Raw genomic sequence first — 25,689 nt, forward strand, 5'->3', positions numbered from 1 at the left:
GTCTCTTAAATAATGAGGCGTGCGACTTTAAATTGTACGTGCTCCGCGGCCTTAGATTTAATTGTCCCAATATTTGTTACAGTTACTATATAAATAAATTTGTTCTTTCCCATTGGTCGTAGTTTTGAATGAAACTAACCAATGTAGTATTGTTAGTTTATTGCGTTTTACACTTTCCATTGTTGGAAATATTTTATTATTATTTTCGTATTATAGGACTGGATTAAAAGTCCCCAATAGGAAATAATTCCTAAGACACCAAGAGTAATTGCGAAGTTTTGACTAGTTTGGCTAAAAATTAAATATGTTTGAAAGGTTGATTTACAAGCCAGCAAACAGGTTACATATCGTTAACAAATTAAACTCGATTCTATTGCTAACATCTTTATTATTGAAGCCACCGTATTGGTTACTTAGAAAAGTTGCACTATTTTTTAAGCTTAGGAGTGTTAAAGTGGTTATAAGAACAAAACCAATTGAATATCGCATTTCCAAATTACTAAAAAAAACTTTTTAAAAACTGAAAACCACCAATCGATTGGTGCCTCTTTTTTGCCATGGAATTATGTTATTTATTGTTTAAATTGTTACTAAAGTTTACATTGATTGTTAGAATGTGTCTCCTTGGCATTCGTTACATTTTTGAGCACATTGAAAAATGTTTGTTGTTTGCGGACAAGAAAATCTCGAATTTTGATTGGGTGCTTTACATGGCACATGGTGTAAAAGTATTACAGCAATTATTTCATTCCATTTCATAAAATTTCAAAACAATTCTCATGTTTTATTTCAATCAATGCGTGCTAAATACTTACCAAACTGTTGTTCCGATTTGTAAATTTGTGAATGTCATTTGATAACGCTGGTCTGCAAAAATTTTTTTTTTCTCCTTATTTCCTTTATGCGTGATATCATCATATTTTCTGCTCTGAACAAGTACAGCACATAGATTTTGAATAAAATGTCCATTTCGTTGAAAAACGATATTATTAAAGTAACAGGCCAGTGTAATATATTTTTTTCCGTGGTAGTGGTATCGTTTCCTACAATTTAGATACAAAACAAGTCTACACTACTTGTGAAAGTCCAAAGGATGAAAGCTTATGCAGAAGACTTGGACATTCCTATGGAAATTCTTAATGTCCGTTGGTTTACGCGTACCTTTACTTGGTAGTCGCGTTTAATTGGCTTAATGAATAATTGCTCTCCTAGAACTATATTATTTAATAATCCCCCCGACGAATATTGAACCTATTCATAAAATACGCGTCCGTCTGCCACTTTTGTTTGCAAGCAATACAGAGAGTTTCAGCCAACTATTTCGGAAACTTAGTAATTTGAAGCTTCCGCGATAGCGTTCCAAACAAATACACAAGTTCCATCAAAGTTTTATGCGTTCTGAAGTTATATATCTATATATACGTACTTTGCCATCGGCTCAAGGCATTGTGGTAGCGAACACATAAACATCCGGACTTTTCACTATTTAATGGAATAGGCACTTACAATACCTCCGGATCTTTTGCAGGCGAATTTAATGTTGCGCTACTCGAAATACCGTTACATGAATTCCGAAGTTTTCTAAAGTCGGTCATATTGCACGAAGGGCGTTTTCCTAACGGCAATAATTGTAAACTATGGCAAGGGAGTCCGGGAAAGAGTGTAAAAAAGGTGTTGAATAACATAAGTTTGACTTCAATTATATTTGGCGAAACAATATTCAAACTTGGAGATCGCAGCCAGCAGTCATTCATCCTTGCCCTTATCCGCTAGTGTGCTTTGTTCCTTGGACTTCTGTTTCTTAAAGGCAGCTTGTCCTTTCGGCTCCCAGCGACAACCCTGTAAGTTCGACCAGTCAAAAAGTTTGCCAAAACCAGTATTTAAAAAAAAATAACACCCATGTTAGACTAGTCGATCTTCGTCAACAGAATAACGAAATTTTTGAATATAGGAAAACTTTGATTATTATAAACCCATCATTAAAAAGAAAAAGAAAAATTTGTAAAATTTTTCTAAAAATAATTAGATGAAATAATTCTGCATTAAGATAAACGTGGGCTAGTCTAAATAGTTTCGGCTTTGAAGTTTAGTGTGTTTCCTTGAATGTTTTGATAGTTCACTTTACATTCAACGTTAGCATGTAGTGAATTATAATCGCAATGAAATTATAATTTTAAATGGACCATAGTAGCGACTCACAAGCTGATAGCCTAGGCTGTCCAAATAAGTATCTTAAGTACACACAGTTGTAGGTCTTAGGTAGGATAGATGTACGTTTTAGTGTTTTGGGCCAAAATTAAAATGGATAATTAAAATAAATATATTTCCTAAGGGTTTAACGATGGAACCGCTAGTACTGTGTTCTACTGACATTGCCTGAAAAATAAACCTAATTTTCCTATAAAAAATTGTAACAGCCATGCAACTCGTAAAGGTTAGTTTTGGTTAATTGGTTAGTCAGTTAGTTTGGCTTTTCATTTTTAGAAAATAACAACAGTTAAAACTATAAGAAATAGGTAAATTCATGGATATTCCATTGCGCCAAGGCATTTCAGGGGATTTCCAAAGTATTTTGCAAAGTTTTAGGATATTTCAGAGGAATTCAGGAAGGTTTCAAAAATTAAGAGTATAAAAAAATATACTCATTTTTCCATAAAATCTTCCTATTTTGTTTTTTTTTAAATGAAAAAATACCCCAAAGGTCAAATGATGGAACCATTGTTAGTTATTGTGGTACTGATATTCCCTAAAAAATAAACTCAATTTTCCCATAAAAAAATTCGAACTGACCTGCAACTTTACTTAATGTTTTTTTATATATATATTTTATTTTATATATTATATTATTTCTAATAAATAATACGAAGCATTATCTATATCCTTTAAAAGACTGTTATTGTTTACAAAACAATGAACTATGTAGAAGACACAAAAATACAAGAAGCAGATACAAAAATGAATATTTTCAAACTTACCTGTAAGATAAAGAGAGTATAGGTACATACCCTTTGAACTATTCATTAAAAACGGCTTCGCAGGGTCAAATCTCAAGAATCAGGTACTTACTTATGTATTTGCTTTCTTACGTTACGTCGTACTTGCGTACTTACTGAAAGAATCACAACAAGAACGATATATATCACCTGATGTTAAAATAAACGCTCATACTTATTCGAAAATACCCCTTAGCATCAATGCTTAACCAAATTTACGTTTCAAATACAAATTTCAAGTTTCCACAAATATTCGTTATGGTCCATCTCAGGCAAGACCTACTTAATGCAGAATAAACATATGTTGGGATGGGTTTTACCACGGTCGTTCGAAGGTCTGCGGTTAAGGTACTGTAAAATACTTAAAACGTCAAAGCAATGCACTATATTTTTGGTCGTATTATAACAGTTCCGTTTAATAATAAATTTCCCGGGAATTCCAATGTTGTATTTCGGCCAATTTGAAATATATTAGTGATTTCATCCTCGAAAGCCCTATCCAAATTTTCGACAGCATAACGAACAAACAAAAATAATTAATCAAGAGCGTTTTATCAAAAAAATATTGCCAACGAATAGCGAAGTATTCCGTTATTTCAGCCCCCACGAAATTGAGTTGTTATTGTGTTGACCAAAATTCTCCACCAGTTTGCAGAACCTCTAATAAAATGTCGCATACGTCGTTTAGGGTTAATAAAACGGTATCATTCGTTTTTAATACTTTTCGAATTTTAGTGCCTTATTTATTTAGACCTTTATTATCGCCGCCGCTTGCGGTGGCCATCCGAGGGCGAATAAAATTTTTATGTGGAACCCGTATTATGGTAATTTGGCTCAAATATACAGCAAAAACGTGATCGGAATATAACCGAACGCTTTCCAGTCATTAGAATAATGAATTAACTTCTTATTAAGGCGGTTGATTGGGGGAGACCGTTGTCAATTTTGTCCGTATTAGGGAGGCGAGTCTGGACCATTTCTGACATTCTGATTTTTCAGTTATTAAGAAAATGGTATGTTACACAATTGATTCGCTAATATAATAATAAATCGTCTGCACTGGTGTGCGATAATCTTTATTAAATTGAAGAAAAGGAAAAGATTTAAATTTCCATGTCAGTAAATTCTAAAGCTATCGAATTATACAATTTCTGAAGTGCTTTTCTAATCTGTTCTCTAGGAATCCACACACTGAGTTTCCCTTGTAGAAAATAGTCCTTTCGTTTTGGCTGCTAAAATGTATAATAAATTGCCTATCGAGTTACCTGGCACAGCGTAGTCCTAAAAAGAAATAATGAAAAATATTTACTATAACCAACCAGTAGTAGTATTGAGGATAGAGGAACAAAATCACAATACAATTCAAAGCATTGAACGCTTGAACACAGGCGAATAGTCAATGTTGGAATGAATAACTAAAGTCATGGTCTACACTGATCTTGTTCATGTTATAAATAGTAAACGAGGATTGTCATGGTTTTCGAGTTTTTAAAAACATTTTTCACTTCCAGGCTGAGGTGGTTTTCCAATTTTTTTTTAAGTTTGACCACAGGAATTGCTTAGCTCTCCCAACCGTAATGGCGAGTTTGAATATAATTGCTTGCTTACGAATTTTAGTGGCTGAAGATGAAATTATTTAATTTGGAAACATGTCTAGACGGTATACGGTATACTGTGTGAAAATGAACTACTTTTTTCAAACAACTAAGATCCAGACTAGGAAATTAATATCAGAGTGGAGGAGTGCTATGTTTGGTTAGTAATACTATACGGTGCGCAAACTTGGTCAAATCTACTCACATGAATTACCAGTGATGAAGTTCTGAGGCGCATTGGTCCAATGACAACCATTGAGATCACCCAATGCCCAAAAATAAGCATTGTTTGCTACAGACCATAATGCAATGAAAACTGGAGGGACGAAAGCAAAAATCCTGTCTGGAATAATTGACTTTAGGGGATAATTTTGGTCGCTGAATCATCAATGCGGCAGGAGCAGAAGTGGACTCGCAGTCTTAATCGTTTGCAATTACGAAAGCTTACAGGACACTATCACCTAAGAAAATACCTGCATATTATTTGAATTTTGTTTACGATATATTGTCCTTGAATATTTGTTTATTTTCTTTGTATAAAAAATTAAATTGTTAAGCTTTTTAGATAATCAAGACATAACAATATTATCGATGTCATTCATTATAGTCCTTTAAGGGTAGTTGGTATACTTAACCATGAAGTTGTCCACTAAGGATACCAGTATGATGTAGTATTACCGTTTACCGGTAGTGTTAGTTTTAGAAAGAAAACTACGGTCTCGGAGCTGCAAATCACCGCGTCCATTAAAAACCGCAAATTAATAGTCGCTTAGAAATTACGAATTAATCTTGTTATCGGTCGCCCGCGGTAATGGCGGGTCGTTAATTCATCGGCCCCATTAAAAAAAAATCGTTTCATAATTAAAACGCGAGACGCCGAAAGTATAATCCCCAAAAATTAAACAAATTTTACTGGAAGAACTTCAAAGTCACTTAAAACTTTTAAACGCCAATAAAACAAAGTTTATTGGTCGTTTCCGTGGGCCAGAGGAAGTCGGTTTTAAATAATATACCAATAAAATTATTCGGGTGGGCGGGTTCTACATTGTTACCGGTTTAATTTTTGTACGAAATTTAACGTAAAAATCGTTGTCTCCCGGTTTTTCGAAAGGCCGATTCAAAAATAGAATTGTCCGATATCCAAGCCCGGGCTTTATCGTAAGCCAAATATTTTTTCGCGTTGCGATTTTTCGTTGACCGTTTTAATCGTCATTGTTCTTTTCGGAGCCAACAATCTCCATTTAATTATTTCTTTTTCTGTTTTCGCTCCGTAACTAATTGCCGGTAATAATTCGGCGTCGGGCTAGATTCCATTGGGCAGATTAAAAATTGGCTAATTTTCTCGGGCCACGTAATGTTAATAATTTTCTTTATTAAATTGTCAAACACGCGAACCGGAATTAACTCTTGCGACGTTAATGAATTTTGTTTTTTTTTTGCAGGTAAGAAAATGAATATTCCGCCTAGCGAATCGACGATCTTCTCGACGAACTTCAGGCCTCGTTGTTGGTAAAAAAATGCTCGAATTAATATTTAATCGCCTTCAGAAAGGGCAGGAAAAACTTTTATATTAAAAGCAATGACGTATATAACACTGTCAAAATGTGATATGTATTTTAGGACATATTTTCTAAAACACAGTAAGCTCCACTCCACAATATTTTTCCTTAAAACAGAAATAAAATTATTCTGTAGCTAATCTTAGAAAACTCGTCCGCGCCTTTTCGTGTTCCTTTGAATTGCAATGACGTATACAACACTGTCAAAATTTCATATGTATTTTAGGACATATTTTCTAAAACACAGTAAGCTCCACTCCACAATATTTTTCCTTAAAACAGAAATAAAATTATTCTGTAGCTAATCTTAGAAAACTCGTCGGCGCCTTTTCCTTTTCCTTTGAATTGCAATGACGTATATAACACTGTCAAAATTTGATATGTATTTTAGGACATATTTTCTAAAAAACAGTAAATTCCACTCCACAATATTTTTTCTTAAAACAGAAATAAAATCACTCTGTGGCTAATCTTAGCTCGTTAACTCGTCCGCGCCTTTTAATTTTCATATCATAGAAAACGTTATTCCGTTGTGACGTCACGAGCTACGCGGAGACAAGCAACGCATTCCCAAATAGCACAAGGATGTCCGTAAAATATCCTCGGGACATCTGAGGGGACATAGCGTATGTCCTAAGGACATACGCTATGTCCCCCATACCTAATGTTTCAGCTAAGGGACATCCTTAAGATAACTCAAGGATATACGATGTTAGTAATTGGAACATCCGGAGTATATCAGATACATATGTTCGTAGGATGTTTGTTAAGACATACTAAGGATATCCAGTTATACTAATTGAGATGTCGTTAGTATATCCGACTGTGAGGATATAGGATCTTATATAGATATACAAGTGAACCTTACTTAATTATTAGGTTATTTCCAACAGCTTATGAGAAGTACTAGAAAGGTAATGTCCAATAGTCCAATTGGTTGTACGACTATAAAAATTTTATTCCAGTATTTGGTACTCACGTGTGATGGAATTAACCCATTGGGTATAGTTGGTGAAGTCATCACTAAAGTAGCAGGCGATATTTAAAATGCATAAGTTTTTTTCAATTAATATTTAATCTTTAATTTTGCTTTTGATGGTAAAACTGGAGGACTGCCGATTGATACCATTAATAAAACACATTTCATACACATCTGATTTTGTTTTATTGTAGATATGACAAAAGTTGTAGTTATATAATATAGCAAAAATATAGAACAACCTCACCTAAAGTATTATAACAATAGAGTAAGATGCTGTATCTTGAACTAAACACTAAAAGAATAACTAACATTTGTCAGGTTTTCTGTCATTCTTTGATGAAAGTAACTATTTTCAGCCAAGCCGCTATTGAATTCTGACATTCTTTTCTGAAAATACTTTACTTTTGAGAAATACAAGTTTTATATATCTGTACTTTATAAAAAAAAATAAAAAGAACGGGACTGGTATCTTGTATGTTTAAAAACAGATGTTAAAAATCCTTACATCCCCCTTTTAAGTAAAGACTTGATTTGACGCTGATAGTACTCGCAGGGAAGTGATCTTAGATCCTAATCTTCACGATGATGTAGGGTATACATTTATATATTTCATTTCATTAAATACAAGCCTCATTAAACTCTCATCGGTAAGATCTCTTTCATGAGAGTAGGTACTATCGCGCGCAAAAAAACTAGAATAAATATGAATTTTCAGTTTGACAGTAAAGGCCTATTTTTTATTCTAATGTTCTCATTATGGCGCAAGGGATATCCTCAGGCGATCTATTTAGAGGATATCTGTGGTATAACATATATATGGCCTTTACAAAGGTAAACGTTCGCGTCTAATGGGTTTTCCTCATATTTTTCGTTGTTTTTCTTCAATAGAAAATTGAATCAATGGAAATGGTCGTAGTTTTTAAACCTCGCACATTGAAAACGAAAAACCATAACTAACGACTCGCGAAAAAACGTTAGGCTGATAACTGTTAAAGAAGAGCCCAGTGACTTCAGCTGCGCAGAAGACGAATTTGAAACGGCAGTCAGCTGTTCAATGCGGCCGCCATTAACGTGGATCAAGTAGTTCCGCTTGTTTCCGTTTCCTGTCTGTGTTTTGTGGGTGCTTCTATTTCGTTCATTTTTATAGACTATTATTTTCGTTTTAGTTGCAGTGTCTTTGTTAGGGTAAGGCGTTTTAATGAAATAATACTACTTGTGCCAAACTGGTACGAATTTTTTAAAGTTTTGGAGATATTGACGATTTGTTTTATTAATTGTGGGTTATTGAGCAAAATGGGTTATCGGTAAAACGGGATATGCACCTTTATATTGTATTTAGTTCATTTAATTGTTTCCGTTTTTCATAAAAATTTCCAGTAATCTTCGCATCATTATCAAACTGAAAAGAACAATATGCAATATGCACGTTTACTCTAAAACTTGTACTTGTACTAGAATAACAAACATTATGGGTATTAAAAATGTGGTGAAAGCGCGAGGTACTGAACAATAAAACACACACATAATTGAAATAAGTGCCGCCACTGTTTCACCTACACGATAAAGAACGCAATAACGCGACGAGATCGAAGGCTTATTTCGCTCATCGAGCAATGACGTCATTGAGCTCTTCTCTATTGTGACGCGAAAACGTCCCTCGTGAAGTCGCAAACAGCCAAAATTTTTATTTTTTTTTTAATTTAAAATTTTTACGTCCACGTTACGTTTTTATTTTAATTATTTATTAGAACGTTAATATTTCACTTATGACAAAAAATTTTCTTGACTTGACTCAACACGATTTTTAGTTAAAAGCTAATGCAAATTGTGATTCAGCTAAAGTATTTAGTGTGGTCATCGATGAATTAGTACTTCACTGTTGATGTTTGATTGATGATAATTACTTAATTATATTGTACCTTGTTATATTGCATTCTCATTTAAGTTACTCAGCAGTAATTCATAGATAATTCGTCGTTCTTGTGCCATTTTTAAAATGCAAAAACCAGCAAGAAGAAGTATTTCTAGATAAGATTATTGTCCTGTATTTGGTTGTATCACAATCTGCTTTACATTCATAAAAATCGTGCATCTAATACGAGTATTTTCTCTTATTGTTAATTTATGATATATTAATGATATTAAGAGTTCCTTCTGATTTGAGTAAAAAAGTGTTCAGTTTTGTGGGAAGTTGTCAATCTCGTAGCTGCATTTTTTATGTAAACTCTTTATTACATTAGAGAATATTGGAAATCAGTAAGTACAGTTTTTAGTTAATTTGTATGTATGTATCTTTAGAGAAAGGAAACATAAGCTGTAATCTTTTGAAATACCAAAGAAAAACCTTGTTAAATTATTTCATCTTAACGAATAGGCCAGCAGATATTTCACTGCTGAAATAAGACTCCAAAACATGGACACAAAATTCCTCTTCATTCAAGAGCCAGTAAAGAAATATCAGGTATTTTAGTCACCTTCAATGCGTGTCTCAGTTTTAATGACCATGGTGACCACAGCAGGTGAAACAAATAATAGAATCGGTCTAATACAGAACGCGAACAATGTGGTTTTAAAATGGCTTTCAGAACTAACAATGCAATGTCCGAAATGTCCAAAATCTCAAAAATCAGGGGTCTGTAGGTTGAATTACGGATCTTGTCCTAAAATTTATATTGGACAAATAGGTAGGTCCTTCAAGAAACGCATTAACGAACATAAAATAGTGTTTAAAAACAATAGTCTAATTTTTTCAAAGAAACTTCCACAGCCTACTGTAAGACTTTTTACAAAACTTCTGGATCCCTCGTGCATCGGTTTTTGCTTAGTCAAAATTACTGACGTTTCGCCAATCATTCAGTTGGTTTCTTCAAAGCTTGACTGAAACTAACTCCGAAGAAGTCAACAGAATGATTGGCGAAACGTCAGCAATTTCGACCGACGCAGGAGGACTCCAGAAGTTTTGTAAAAAAAACAATAGTCTAGATTCTAATTATGCTACACATTTAAACACAGGAAAACACATTCTTGAATACAATTTTGATATTTTACATACACCCAGAAAAAGTAGAAAATTAAGTTTATTGGAAGCCATGCAGTAGCAGGTAGTTTGTAAATATTACATTTGATAAAGATACGGTGTTGTCGAAATAATTGTCATGTCAAAATATATAATGTTCGTATTTTTTTTTTTTAATTTTACCCGAATATAAATAATGCATCAAAACAGTAGGGTGCTAAAAAAGGTTTATTTTTAGAGAAGTTAAATTGAATTAAAAACATAAGCATCAAATCAATAAATTTATTTTTACAATAAATGTATTTTTTTTAATTTTAATTTATTTTTTTAGTAAGTAATACAATAATAAATAATGCCAATCGACCAGACCAAACTCCCATAGGACTGTTTTTCCTATAGCTATTTTATTAACCAAAAGTTGAATATGAAGCGCCATATTGGTGCCCTCACATTTTGTGAGGTACGGATAGACCCAAAACGGCAGACGATTGAAACGTCCGTTCACTAATTACACACCTCGTACAAAAACTAAAAGCCTTTCGGTAAATAATCGAAAGCATTTTAATGGCATCGCCATTAAATATTTAAAATAAGCAGAGTAATTTTATTTTAGTACCAATCAGAAGGCGCGGACCGAGAACTTTTTCTGTTTTATTAGGGTAGTTTGGATGCGGTCGCAGAGTTCGGGAGTAATCAAATTTGTCCGGGAGGAACGTGAAAGTTTCTTGCGGAGGCCATTCAACTGTTTTCTAACACGACTTCGTCGTCTGGAGCGTCTGCTGTCCGGTCTCACCCTCGCCTCGCAAAAGTTTCTTATTAATTCATATAGGATTTTTATTTCGATATGTTACAAACCAACCGAATGTTATTCTCTCCATATAGCCCTAGCGATAAAATGGAAAGGTTCTTCGCACCAGTCCAAGTGGAAAAACCTTTTATGAAAAGTTTATGTTATAAGACACCATAGAAACATGCATCGTCTACGTTTACGTATTGCTACAAACCCGTAAAATTTTTTGTAAATAATTGATAGAATCTTTTGATGTTTTAAAAAGAATCCGAATACTGTTTTTGCTTTTTTTTTAATAAAATGCGAATTTTAATGAGTAATGGCTCAAATGGAACTGTGTCAAAAGGATAAGTTTTTAATATAAAAACCATATGACAGTAAAGAGTACGTTGACGTTGTTTTCTGCGCGACTGTGATTGTGATTGTCTCTCTTTTTTCTGTCTCTCTCGAGCAGTGGTAATTTGCTCTACCAGTGGCGTGACGCGTAAGAGAATAAATAATATCAAGACATTAATTAGATAAACTAACTTATTCCGCAACTATTTGGCTCAAAAAGGGCGGTTTAACGTCGATATCTGAAGGTTTATTAACGTTTTCGTTACAATAAAGATCGGAGGTGACGATTTTGACTAGTATTTCACATGAAAAGGTTTGGATCCAAAAATTATAGTTTAAGCTGATATCTGCTGGTTTGATGCTTTTTTATATACGATTTAAGAACCGATTTTGACTGGAATCTGTTTGAAATGAAGAAAGAAAAGTTAATATCAATCCAAGAAGTGGGTTTTTATGAAGTTATTTTGCATATAAAGGCAGAAGATCCCGATTTTCACAAGTATTTGAACGATATTGATATGAAAAGGTTATTAGTGTTTGAAATATGTATCTGTTTGGATCAAAAAATGATAGTTTAAGCTTATAGCTGCAGTTATGATGCGATTTTAGATATGATATTTTTCAGGGAGTATTTATTGTCAACTGTACACATCACAAAACAACAAACATATTAATAAGCCCATTTGGCCCAACAGAGTCCTTAAGTCTGTCTAATATTTTCTACTAAGAACTGTAAAAAAAACAAAGTAGGTACAGTAGTTTGTTATTTAATTTTAAATCCTTACGTTTTGAAGTAGATCGTCTCTTTTCCACAATATAAAAATCGTAAATGATTTTCCTTATGGATTTCATTTGTCCTGGAGTGATATGTCCCAATTTCCTTAAAATCATTGGCCTCTTAACTAACTAAACCGAACTAAACCGACTAATTTTTTTTTAGGTTTAATTTTTTTTATTCTTGCGGTTGTGATTAAACTCGAACTTTTTTATAAAGTGCCAAGTAAAGTTGTGCACTAGTAAATAAAGAGGTGATAACCATCGTTCTATATTTTAAGAATGTAATCTATATTTCTGAGTTTTTTTTATCTGTAAACGTCGAATTTAATTCAGGCAGTTGCCGCTATGCGGATCAAAGCCGTCGATCGCGTAGCCAATAATTAATCTCCAAACGCAAGTCCAATCTAATTAGGTGAGAGTGGAGGGCGATTAAAAAGAGGGTTTTATGAAATCCGGATGAGGAGCGGGTTATCACATTTGCGATTTTAATAATGCTTTTAATAAATTTGCATCGGTTCGAGCGATCTTCGTCGAGTGGCGCGAGACCAGTACGGAGCAAATATTTCGATAATATGCTGCGATGCGCCTCACATTAAAATTCGCCTCGTTCGTAAATACGTTTTAATACCGCATTCCAAAACCTAGGGGGCGTTCTGTACCCTAAAAATACCTACGACTTGAGTCGCTGCAGAGACACGTACGATTTTTTACAAATAACGCTCAAATTGCTTTCCGAAAAATTACGCTCGAGCACTCTCTAATTCAATTCGAGTGTATTTTGTAGATTTCGGTTCCGTATAAGTGTAAATTTGAGATGCTCGGCGCGCGGAATGCACAAGCAGCTTCGTGAATGTACCGCGTATTTAAATTCTCGATACTTTCACAACAATACATTTTTTTCTGCATACATATATGCATGTATGTGGAGTCGTCGAATCGTTTTGCCGGTAGGAACGGTTTAGTGCTTTTCGATAAAATAATAAAAAGTTTGCGCGTAGAACAAACATTGATTCTAGGACGGTTATCCATTTGTACACAATTTTATTTCGTTTTCTCGTTATGATGTTTGCGGAGGTACGGCGGAGCGACGTTCTCCGAGATGAGCTGAAATATTAAAACAAACACTCGAATTTGCAGTTTCTCCAAGGGTGTTAATGTGAGCGCAAATTGCGATGAATGTGTTACTTCGTGACCGGCTGCGATACCTACAAGGAACGTTGACTTCTGACGGCCCGGGTCCGCAACTCTAATGAACAGGGTGGACGTAGTTGTAGTGTTTAACAGGAAAAACCTATTTCTACAGACTTACTTCACTGTTAAATTTTCTCACTAAATCTCTACCCGTGCGCTACACAAGTATGTGTAGCGCACTACTTTGAGCATGTAATACGGATTTAGGGAAGGTCGATCAACCAGCTCTGCTATCACCAAGCTGGTTAAAGCTTTAGTCAAAGGACAAGAAGAAGGCAACTTTACTAGTGCAACATTTTGCGATATGAAAAAATTAAAATATTACATTTTTGACATCTTGAGCCGACGCCTAGTTGGTTCATAGAGAGGACAATACGTAGTTTATAACAATAAAACCTCTAATACATTACCGGTGAGAAATGGGGCTGTATATATATATATATATATATATATATATATATATATATATATATATATATATATATATATATATATATATATATATATATATATATATATATATATATATATATTCTCACGTATTGATTCACGGATGGAAAAATGTGATGACACTATACTCCGGGATATCATCCGTTCGCTCGTTGAACTCCGACTGGAATCCTGCAAATCCTGCATCCGACTGGAATCCTGCAGACGTTTCGCCAAAATCTCACTTGGCATCTTCAATGCTCGCGCTCCGAGTGTTCCAAGTGTTTTCGGAGCGCGAGCATTGAAGATGCCAAGTGAGATTTTGGCGAAACGTCTGCAGGATTCCAGTCGGATGCAGGATTTGCAGGATTCCAGTCGGATGTAGGATTCCAGTCGGAGTTCAACGAGCGAACGGATGATATCCCGGAGTATAGTGTCATCATATATATATATATATATATATATATATATATATATATATATATATATATATATATATATATATATATATATATATATATATATATATATATATATATATATATATATATATATATATATATATATATATATATATATATATATATATATATTCTTCTTCTTAGTCGTTTGCTCGGTTTCGAGCATCGTGAGTTCATAGATTGCTTTCTGTGGTGAGCTTCCATTCCTGTCTGTTTTCTGCCATCCTGAATGACTGGCAGAGGTTTTTGCCGGTAAGGTTCTTTATAAGATCCGTGTATCTTGTGGGCGACCTTCCTCTTGATCTTTTGCCGTGTACCGTTCCTTCCAGCGTGAGTCTTTCAAGGCCATTTCTTCTAACCACATGACCGAAGAATTTTGCAATTTTCTCTGCGACAACGATGCTCAATCTCTTCCTAAATCCAAGTTGTTGTAGGATGGATTGGTTGGTTCTTCTCTCGGTCCATGACACTCTCAGCATTCGTCGCCAGCAAAACATTTCAAATGCATCTATCTTCCTTTTATCATTCATTTTCAGCGTCCAGCATTCTGATCCATAGAGAAAGACTGAGAACACTAAACTTTTGACCAATCTTATTTTAGTGTTAAGGGATATTTGATGGCTTTTCCACACTATAGTTAGTTTGGTCATGGATTCTTTCGCTATGGCAGTTCTTCTTTTTATTTCTTCGCTAGATCCGCCCATGTTCGATATTGTGGTGCCAAGATATATGAAGGTATCAACTGTCTCGATGTTATTTATCTGTTTTACTTCAGGTCTGTTGTTATTTTGGCGATCAATTATCATTATTTTGGTTTTCTTCTTATTTATTTGTAGACCCACTTCGTTGCTCGTCGCTTCAACTCTACGTATGAGACTGATCAATTCTTCTTCTGACGCAGCGATTAGTGTCGTATCATCGGCGTAGCGTAGGTTACAGATTTTGATGCCATCAATGGTGATTCCTCCCTGCCATTCATCGAGCGCCTTCCTCATAATCCACTCGCCATAAATATTAAAGAGTAGTGGGCTTAGTATGCAGCCCTGTCTGACCCCTTTACCCACTCTAAATGGGTTGGTTAGTTCTCCATCTACTCTGACATAGGCTGTATTGTTGTCGTATAACTTTTGAATTAACGATATTAGATGGCCAGGTGTGCCCATTTCATTTAGAATCGTCCATAAGTTTTGCCATCGTACACAATCGAAAGCTTTAGAGTAATCTATGAAGCATAAGTAGGTAGGCACATTGAATTCTCTTGATTTTTCAATTATTTGTCGAAGGTTTAGTATCTGCTCTCTAGTTCCGCGTCCCGGGACAAAGCCGGCTTGCTCTGGTGGTAGTTGTGGAAGTAGGAAAGGCTTTATACGTTCTGATATTATGTGTATATATATATATATATATATATATATATATATATATATATATATATATATATATATATATATATATATATATATATATATATATATATATATATATATATATATATATATATATATATATATATATATATATATATATATATATATATATATATATATATATATATATATATATATATATATATATATATATATATATATATATATATATATATATATATATGCTCATGTATGTGATTGAATTGACAAGAGCTGAGGACTGGTTTATAAAAAATAGCTTAACCCTTAACGAAGGGAAAACAATTTCTATAATCTTCTCTCAAGGGCACATCAACGAATAAATAATGGACAAAGTGTAAAATTATTGGGAGTTCATTTGGACCCTAAACTAAATTGATGTCACAGACCAAGTTTCTAAAAAAGTCTCAAAAAACGTTTTTCTAATACGTAGCCGAAAGGGCACTGCAAATTGAACATGTTAATGACAGCTAATTGGTTCAAACTTGCATTATGGTCTGGTAAACTGGATTTTTCATAAATTGATGTATAATACTATTTGTTGAGTTCGTCTATTTTGATGTTACATCGAATATTTACGCCAAGCCAGGCATCTGTTTGTTTGTATATATAGAATAAGGATAGATTTTATTTCTAAAATGTAAAATAAAAAGATCTGTGTGTGGGTGGCTGTCAACTCACACATAACCTCAAAATATTCAGCAATGCGCACCACCCCAAAAATACCTGTACGGTCCTGCTCATCCGTTAAATTAAATAAGACATTTAATTTCCCTATTCGTATTTTATTTTATGCGGTCATCTGTAAGAAATCATCCGGCCCCAGTAAGCTTTGGAACCCAGAGAGTCTCCGAGTCCCCGATCTCCAGCGGCGGTCGTCCCCTAAGGATGTGAGGGAAAGCCTTCCGCGTACCCGCAGGATGCTGTATTTGACATATTTCAAAATGTATGAATAGTGAGCGGATTCTACTTTCATGTTGTTTTCAAAAAAGTTTCGTGACTGTACTGTTTTATATTTTGCAAAAAAGGTATGTACGAACAAGAAACAGACCGTTATCGCTCTCAGTGGAAGATTCGCTTGGGAAGAAGGACAATCTTCAGAGAGCTTCTGATCACTTTCAGTCACTAGCAATGATTGGTACCAGTCGGTTAGAGCATGCTATTAATAACGCTGTAACGATTAGGAAATGTCTTTTCCGGTATTTATATTTATATATTACATAAATAGACCCGAAAGAGAAAATGACACGAAGCAGGTGGATAATTCCTGGCAACTTTTCGGGTATCGACTATCGATATTTGCTTTTAAGCGTATTATTTACGGGTAACACTATCGTTCGAAATATATAAAAAATCAAATGTGGCACTGAAATGAAAGCGTGTTTTTTTTTTGTTTTTTGTCAAACACGTAGCTACTACCATTATGAAAATCCCTTTAATCATTTCATTTTGAAACCGGATTGGATGAAATTTAATTTTTAATTACCTTGATTAAATTTCACTAATTAAATTGAACGTTCGACGGTGTTTTTCTATTCTTTTTAGAATGTACATTTTCGCGTGGTTAATTTATTTCCGAAAACGTTTTAGTGTATCGAAAGCGTTTGACCCAAAAGTTTTTCTCTTAATTGAAAACTCACTCCCTCGATCCGCTTTAAAACGCACCGAAATTAATATCATCATGTTGAAATTGAAATCCGACCAATGCAACTGGAATATCACTGTTCTCGCTATATGTTCAAAGTCTTGTGTTCACCTTAGCTTCGGTCTTCTGTGTACGATATTCGCAACATTATTCTGTAGGCCCAAATTTCAAACCCATCTATTTATCTTTGCTTTGCGGCTTTTAGCTTCCAAGTCTCAGATGCATACTCGTAAGTCCCAAATGAAAGTGTTGATGGATTTCATTTTGTTATGTTGGGAAATTGCAGAACCTTTTCCATATACAAGTTAACTTTCTGGTTGCGTTATGTGCTATGTAATTCCTCTTCGCGTTGTTCTTTATTCATAATATGTGTTCATAGATAGTTGAAACTATCAACGACTTCAAAATCATCAAATTTTCTAATATTTGACCGTCTATTGCCATGGGCATTTGGAATGTGGGCCTAGAGAAGAATGCTCAGTGGGTGGAGCGCACGAACAATGCAGAAGTGGATGGCAGAATGAACAAAGAGTTGGAGGTGTTAAAGGGGATCAAGAGAAGAAATATCATTTAGATGGGTCACATAATGCGGGGGCCACTGCACGTTATCATCCATTGTCGTCAAAAGGTCAATTATGGTTCAACATGTCTTTTCAGTGCTGCAGTTTCCAAGGTCAGAATTGCCATCTCGTTATCAAACCTCCGATACCTGAGAAGCAACAAGAAGAAGACTAGTCTTGGAAAATGTGGGTCCACGTACAAAGTTTTTGAAATATACATCGAAGTTAAGAAAATAAATTGGAATTTGACAGAAAGTGTTATTTGAAAAGTTGTAGAAAAAGAATTGTTAAAACTTCTTCTTTGTGTTTCCATTGTCCTTATTTGAATTATATCTCTCTTTTGAAATTGCTGTATTTGAGCGTTTGAGATTAGACAAACCAAGGTAAGTTAGTTTTGACAAAATTGCTTTCAATAATGTTTGCCATTTTAAAATTTCTTGCTTGCAAGAAGAAAAGCAGGATATTTTGCTCTCTAATGATTTAGCCTGAAATCTTGGACGAATTGTTAAATTGTGCTTCAATAATTTCAATTAATTATGTTATTGATAAATTGTAAGGGGTGTTCTTTTTCGATGTATAGAACTTTAAGTTGCAATAAAACAACAATGGATTATTCGATTGACATGAATTTTATTTATCCGAAAGATAGTCTTGTGGCATTACAGTTTAAATATGATTTCCGGCATATGACCGCCACGGCTGGCGCGGATGTAATCCAATCTGGACGTCCAATTTTCGATGACTTTTTTCATTATTTGTGGCCGTATATCGGCAATAACACAGCGAATGTTGTCTTCCAAATGGTCAAGCGTTTGTGGCTTATCCGCATAGACCAATGACTTTATATTGCCCCACAGAAAGTAGTCTAGCGATGTTAAATCACAAGATCTTGGATTCCAATTCACAGGTCCAAAACGGGAAATTAGGCTGTCACCAAACGCGTCTTTCAATAAATCGATTGTGGCACGAGCTGTGTGACATGTTGCGCCGTGTTGTTGAAACCACATCCCCTGGACATCATGGTTATTCAGTTCAGAAATGAGTTAGTAATCATAGTTCTATACCGATCACCATTGACTGTAACGTTCTGGCCATCATCGTTTTTTGAGAAGTACGGACCAATGATTCCACCAGTCCATAAAGCGCACCAAATAGTCAGTTTTTCTGGATGTAACGGTGTTTCGACATACACTTTAGGATTAGCTTCGCTCCAAATGCGGCAGTTTTGTTTGCTGACGTAGCCATTCAACCAGAAGTGCGCTTCATCACTAAACAAAATTCCCTTATGAAAATCGGGAACAACGGTAATCTCGTTTTGGACCCATTGGCAAGCAAACGTTGTTCAGGAGAATAAATAACTTGACAGCTGTTAAATCGGTCGCCATCTTGAACAGTAATGCCAACTTAAAAATCTATACATCGGAAAAAAACACCCATTATATAGCTGACCTTGTACAGCCAGGCATACCACAGGATAGAATTCGGTTCTACAGCTGCTAGGCCCAGTAGCAAGTTGATGGCTACACGAATGATCATGTTTTTGAGCATGCTTTCAAAGATTACAACTTGATACCAATTCTTCACCTACCCCTATTCCAACTCATCACACAATACTTAAACGCCTGAAAGTCTTATCCACCAGCCAGCAAAAATAAAAACGACAGAAGATGAAAAAGCTTTGTCGAAGAGGTGCCTAAACGACGCTGTGATTGCGATTCAGAAACAAAGGAGGTATTTTCCAAACCCCAGCAGAAAACCACATACGCACACACATTTTCAAGCAATTCTATTTCTGACATCCTTAGATGGAAGTTATTCAGTTTAATCTCAAGCAGCACATCTGACCCGATAACGAAACACGCACATACAACCTAAACAAATTTCGATCAGATTAAACTCTATATTGGGGTGCGTTGCGTGAAACTCTTAATAAAATTATCCGAGCGACAGACAGATCTACCGATCTGTTGTAATTCTATTTCGGTCCAAATTTTCCAAGTTTATATCCGCTATTTTCCACCCGCTGATAAATTTTCGTGCTAATGCTTGATAAATTAACACAGAAATTCCTCAATATGTTGGTGCGTCCCCATTTCGAATTTTCCTTCTTTAATTTAATTAGATACAAAGTAGGCTTGGATCATTTTATTAACATTCGTGTAGTGGGCCATATTGAAACTACGAGAATTGGATGAGATGAATAGGAGGTATAAATAAAAAAAAATAGTTTTGCACTAGGGTTAGATTTTGGTTGCACAATTTTGTATTAGAATGAAAAAAATTGTGTAACAAGCAGTGTAACAAACATGTAAAGCTTTTTTGACAATATATGTTTTATGTCCAAGGAGTTCTAATGTTAAGGAAAATTTGCAACTGCAAGAAATTGCATTTATTTATCACATCAAATAAAGGACCTATCTTTTTCTTCTTCTTCTTTAAATGAGGTCTTCCATATCTTTGTCATAGTGAATCCTCACCTAATGACGAAGTTCATCATTCGTTCTATCCCTTTGGTGGTCTCTCTATTAATTTTATTCCCAGTAGTATAATTTTGTCCAGTTTTGACAAACTGGTGTTGTTGCTTATTTTTACATATTAATTTGAGAATGTTTTTCTTATTCTACCTCATTTTGTCAAATCTTGGATTCCACTTTGCTCTCTAGTTCACTCTGTCGTACAGTGATTTTTTTTACAAGGTGTGTGGTATCTGAAGTTATCTCTCCAGAAATATAAAAAAAGATTTTATCATTTGTGCTTGTTTTAAAGTACTTATTAAAAATGCAAGTCACTTACACTCTCAGAAGTATTAAATAATAGTGCACGGCAATGCTCTGCCCTATAAACGAAAGCCCGTAAAAATAATTCATTGTGATTCGACAACGGGATGTATACCAAGCCCTTTGGCCTTATGGGCAAAAAATATAAAAGATCCATTTGTTGACTAACATGATGGTACTACGACAGAACTTGTTGAAGACTAGTTTAGGAATACGTGGTTACCAAATATACTACCATAAAGCGTGGTAGTTATGGACTATCATAGTTGAAGATTGAAATATATGGAATGAGTTTAGTGTCTTATGAAGAAAATGTTTTGGGAAACTTGAAATTTATCTGTAGACCTCACCCTGACTGGAAAATATCAAACGTAATGAACATGAATTACCAAGGGAAAGAATAACTATAAGCTTGGATGAGGTCTGTGGAATGGGGGTGGGTCGTTACAAATTTTTTATCTTTAATACTTTTTTATAATTATTTTTGACACGGTCCTTAATTTATATACACAGCTAGTTTCGGTTAGTATAGTAATGTGTATGTTTTTTACATATGTTACTTAATTGAATATAACTAATATAGTGTAGAGATCCACTCTTACTTTTTGTGTTATATTGTTAGAGTAAAATATTACATAAAATTCGTAACAAAAACCTTCTAAAGTACTCGCGTTCTCAGCTGCTTTCGAAATTGCTCGTGTGAAGAATCATTTTTTCACCACTTCATATGTAAACTGTTTTTCATTTTTCCACAGTTCTAAGTTTAGCCGCGAAAATGTCATTCTATCAATAATAATAATAGAATAACTATATTCTATACTTTGTCCAGAATAACATTAAATCCGAAAAATGATTGTTCATTCACAGAGAATATTCATATTCCATTATTGAATTCATGCTTCATGCGTAGGTATTTTATAGACTAAATTGGCGAGTTTAAGGTTAAGCAGCAAGGTATACAGAGTTACTTATGTCACTATCATTTAGCCCTGCAATCATTGGTGACTGTTCAATGACTATACAACTTTTTTTCCAAGTGACCCTAATTATTTTAAAGACGTGGGAGACGGGGATCAAAAACCTTTATTCTTGACGATTATTTAAAAGAGTACAGGGTGCGTCGGTAACTTTAAAAAAATTGAAAATTGGGCTTTCTTTAAACTAATAATTGACCATAAGGCTGTGATTATGTTGTCAGTTTCTTTCACATGACTATATAGGCCGTATGGACAGCTAAAATTTTTGTATTTAAGGTTTTCTGTGCAATATTCAATAACGTCATAGGTGACTCAAATTTTTCAAGGAAGCAAAAGTCCGTAGCCACATCTAAACAGTAGAAATTAAGCTTAATCAAATATCACCAAATATGTTGGCTTTCAGAAAAACATGATTTTCTCAAAAACTCTTCAACCGATCCGCAAAGTTTTAACAGGAAACGCGGGACAGCCAGGGCTATAACCTCTATTTCGAACAATGTTTGGATTATATGCAGGGCGTGTCTTGCAGGGACAAAAAAATCTAAAACATCCTAAATATTTCCATTTTTCTGGGTACATTATTAGGGATAAATGAAAAGATGCTAAATATGCGATAATTTGATTTGAACAATATCGTAAACTGCGTCGAAAGAGAGGTTCAGGTTTCGTCAATTATACAGGGCGTTCGACAACGCTATTATTTGTAAAAAAAAAAGAATTTACCAAAGTTTGCCGTTTGCTTATATAGGGTGTATGCACAATAAAATTACATCGATTCTGCGAAAGTTCCATAGTGGTCCGCAGGAGCACGATAGAAAAGCGATGAGTCCTTTTATCACAAGAAACGGCGAAGTTCTTTCTTAAAAAAAAAGCTGCTTCACGCTAGGCGCTACGAACTTGCCCCGCCCAGTGACGATTTTTCGAAAGCGATCTTGTTGACTTTGCTTCTCGTTCTTCTGGTGTCAGTATTAATAGCTCAGTCTAGCAAGTCTAGTCGGAATGATGAAATCGCGAATAAGATGAATTTTAGCCAACGAAAAGCTAATGACATATGTGCAGTGGCGAAATCCACTAGAAAAAACGCGTCCAATGTCGAAGGAAATTCAAAATGTTATTGTTCCTTTTTTAAAATTAATAACGTATTCGGTTAGCGCCCAAACTCGCTTACCGAATTTAGTAATAATCAGCTGACCGCATAATTCACGCAATCCTGATAAAGTCTACGTACTTCGAACAGTGAAAGCGGTCGTTCATTCCTCGTGCCATCAGCAACGGTACGTACGGTAGCGGACAGTCTCGACCCACTGCGATCCTGCATATCGCACACGGTTGCAACTTCGACGTCGACGTCGCGTCGTCGTTGCGAAGGCGCCGCCGTCTCCACGATCAGTCTTCGACCGTTATCCGCAGGAATCAGTTGCGTTGGCGCTGCGACGAGTTAATACTAGACCACGCGACACGTATTAGAAATGCTGCCATCCAAAGGATTCTCGCCGAATGATCCTGGGCGGCATTGACTTTTCCAGTGCGGCCGCTCGTCTCTAGTGTTTTCATAAATTACCCCCGATTTGCCTCGTCGCGGGGTCTTTTGCTTTATCGCCGGACTCACGAAAGTCCATTTCGGTTATATAGGTGGTTGGTTAGTTTGAGCTGGGATTCTGTGACGCGAACAGGCTGTTGCATAGATTTATCGGGTAAATACTTTATGTTTAAACTATTGAGTATGCTTGGTTGGTTTGGTTGGTGCCGCAATTTGAAAATCACACGAGGTAAAAGAGGTCTACGTCTACATAAAACATCGCTTTCGATTTAATTGGGTGCAATGTATGAAACGTCGTAGTTGCTTCAATTATCCACATTATTATCAACTAGTTTCAACTACAGTCACGAAGCATTTACTGTTCCTTTTAGAGTCTCATCTACGCGTTAGATATAAATGTTTAGTAGTTTGTTGACATTTGTTTCAGTTTAGGTGAAGAGAAGGTATTTGAGACACAGCTAATTATAAATTTCATTTTAAATATTGAAAAACATAATTGCATGGGTTCATAAACCGGCTAATTTTTTGAAAACAATTGTTTCTTTGTAGTTTTCCATTGGGCTGGATTGATACGACCAACAAAGGTTCTATGGCCACCTGTTTTCAAAATACTTGATGTGATACAAATCATACTAACACTATCGATTAAACTATTCTAATAAAATGAAGGAAATTAATGTAATCAATATTTTTGTTAACAAATGTAACAATGTAACTATAAAATACAAAACCATTTGTTTTTACAAGTTATGCACATTAAAACCTTCAAGTTATACAAATTAAAACGCCCCGAAAACTTGCAATTAGTGAACAAGCTTTGAGCGTACTCACTTTTTGGAATGTCAAAAATACTTTATATTGCGCTTTAAAAATTCAAAGAAAAAATTCGTTCGTAACCATGAACATTTGGTTGTGCTGACGATATAATTTTCAAAAAATTTGAAATCTAAATTTGGTAAAGTCAGATTTTCTGAAATTTGAAAATCAGAATTCATGCCGAAAAGGCTTATATTCTGACTTTTATTGATTACAAATGAAACGTGAAAGGAGTCTACTTAAGTTTCTTATTAAAAAAATTGCCGTAGGTGTTAATGCTTCAATTATTCGCATTACTATCAACTAGTTTCTACTACAGTCATATTTATCATCTCATATCATTTACCATTTCATATTAACTGCGCATAGCTGAAAAGTATTGTCATCTTATTATAAATTTCATTTTAAATATTAAAAATAAAATTACATTGGGTCAAATATCAAAGAATTTTTTTCACAAGATTTTTAAAATCATTTTCTTCGTAGTTTTCTGTTGTGATTTATTAATTGTATAATACGTTAAATCTAATTTCTGATATTTATTTGTAGATGCATTCCATTCCTGAATTAATACTAGCGATATATTAAAGGTTTTATAGGAATATTTTTTGTATAATGGTTATTTTTACTATAAAACAATAACGATTTGTAGAATAATCCATAGTGTAAGTATGTAAAAAAGATAAAAGAATTTATTCTAGTTATACATATTAAAAGGTAAAAAGTCTAACGATTATCAAAACTAAGTGAATAATGTTGGTAATGAATCACTTTTTGACACGTTGAGTTATTTGATTTTATAATCATAAATTGATAATATGCCACTTTTGCTTTAAAAGTGCAAAGAAAAAAAATTGTCTAGAAATATGATAACACGTCATATTTTCTTTGTATTTGGTATAATTTCGCTTAAGTTTAAGTTTAGTCACACATTTTTGGAAATTTTAAAATCATAATTCATTCCGAAATAGTTTACGTTCTAATTTTTATTCATAATTTGTTTTAGCTTTTACAAGCGAATCCCGACTTTGATATCGAATGGAAATAAGAAATGAATGCTTTTATTTCGGCAAATTATACACACTAAAAAGTTAAATGTTAAACTTTTGCCGCCAACTTTCTTCGTTGTTTGTCAAACAGAATTTTATGATCCTCACATGACTTTTACTTTTACTTATGACATCTTGCATCATTGTAATCGAATTAATTGAGTGATCGCTATATATTTCTTCCAATATCAAGCCTATTCTAGAATGTTTAATGCTGTAAGTACGTATGCAAGTTATAAGAACGATGATATGACTAGAAAATTATCGTCTTTTGCTAGTTTTCTGTGACCCGGTCCCAAATCGCGACGTTTGCTTAAAGTTTTTCAGTGTTAAACACTCACGTGCTCCATGTACTTTTTATTTTTTGAATTGAATTTGGGATTCATGCCACTATTTATTACGATTACGTTACATGTAACTTTGCATTCTGCTGGAAACAGAATGAGATGGAGCGATAAAATGGTTCCTAAAGTAGTAAGCTACGAAATCATATTATAAAAAACACTTCCATTAGATAGATTTAATTAAAATTAACGGAAAAACTAACTTATAATGTAACTACTACTGCTTACAACATGACTAAAAGTTATTCCAACAGAAAGAGGTACAGGAAATTGTTCATTACATTGGTAACATTCATCGAATAAATAATTTTGCAATTTTGTATTTCTAAATGTGTCTATTATATGTGGCCATTGTCCAAACAGTGGATTAATAAGTTCTAGGTGTGCTTTTGACAGTCAAGGTCCTGCAGAAACCTGTTTTATTTGGGACACCTAAGTATATCGAAATC

At 34.4% G+C, this 25,689-nt stretch overlaps 1 protein-coding gene across 2 annotated transcripts in view; it reads left to right on the forward strand.

The window, feature by feature from the left end:
• The window catches only part of LOC132696556 (pseudouridylate synthase RPUSD2-like), a 378,541-nt gene that overhangs the window by 52,108 nt on the left and 300,744 nt on the right, over nucleotides 1-25,689 (forward strand). Inside the window, exon 1 of one of the 2 annotated variants that reach the window (XM_060661446.1) lies at nucleotides 22,811-23,185. The exons of the other annotated variant lie outside the window; for it this stretch is intronic. The gene's annotated coding sequence lies outside the window, so the exon portion shown is untranslated. Of the gene's footprint in view, nucleotides 1-22,810; nucleotides 23,186-25,689 lie in introns of those variants that run through there. 2 annotated transcript variants of the gene reach the window in all.

The sequence above is a fragment of the Cylas formicarius genome, unplaced genomic scaffold (assembly GCF_029955315.1).
Source record: "Cylas formicarius isolate icCylForm1 unplaced genomic scaffold, icCylForm1.1 PGA_scaffold_1__22_contigs__length_36826433, whole genome shotgun sequence".
Taxonomy (NCBI): Eukaryota; Metazoa; Arthropoda; class Insecta; order Coleoptera; family Brentidae; genus Cylas; species Cylas formicarius.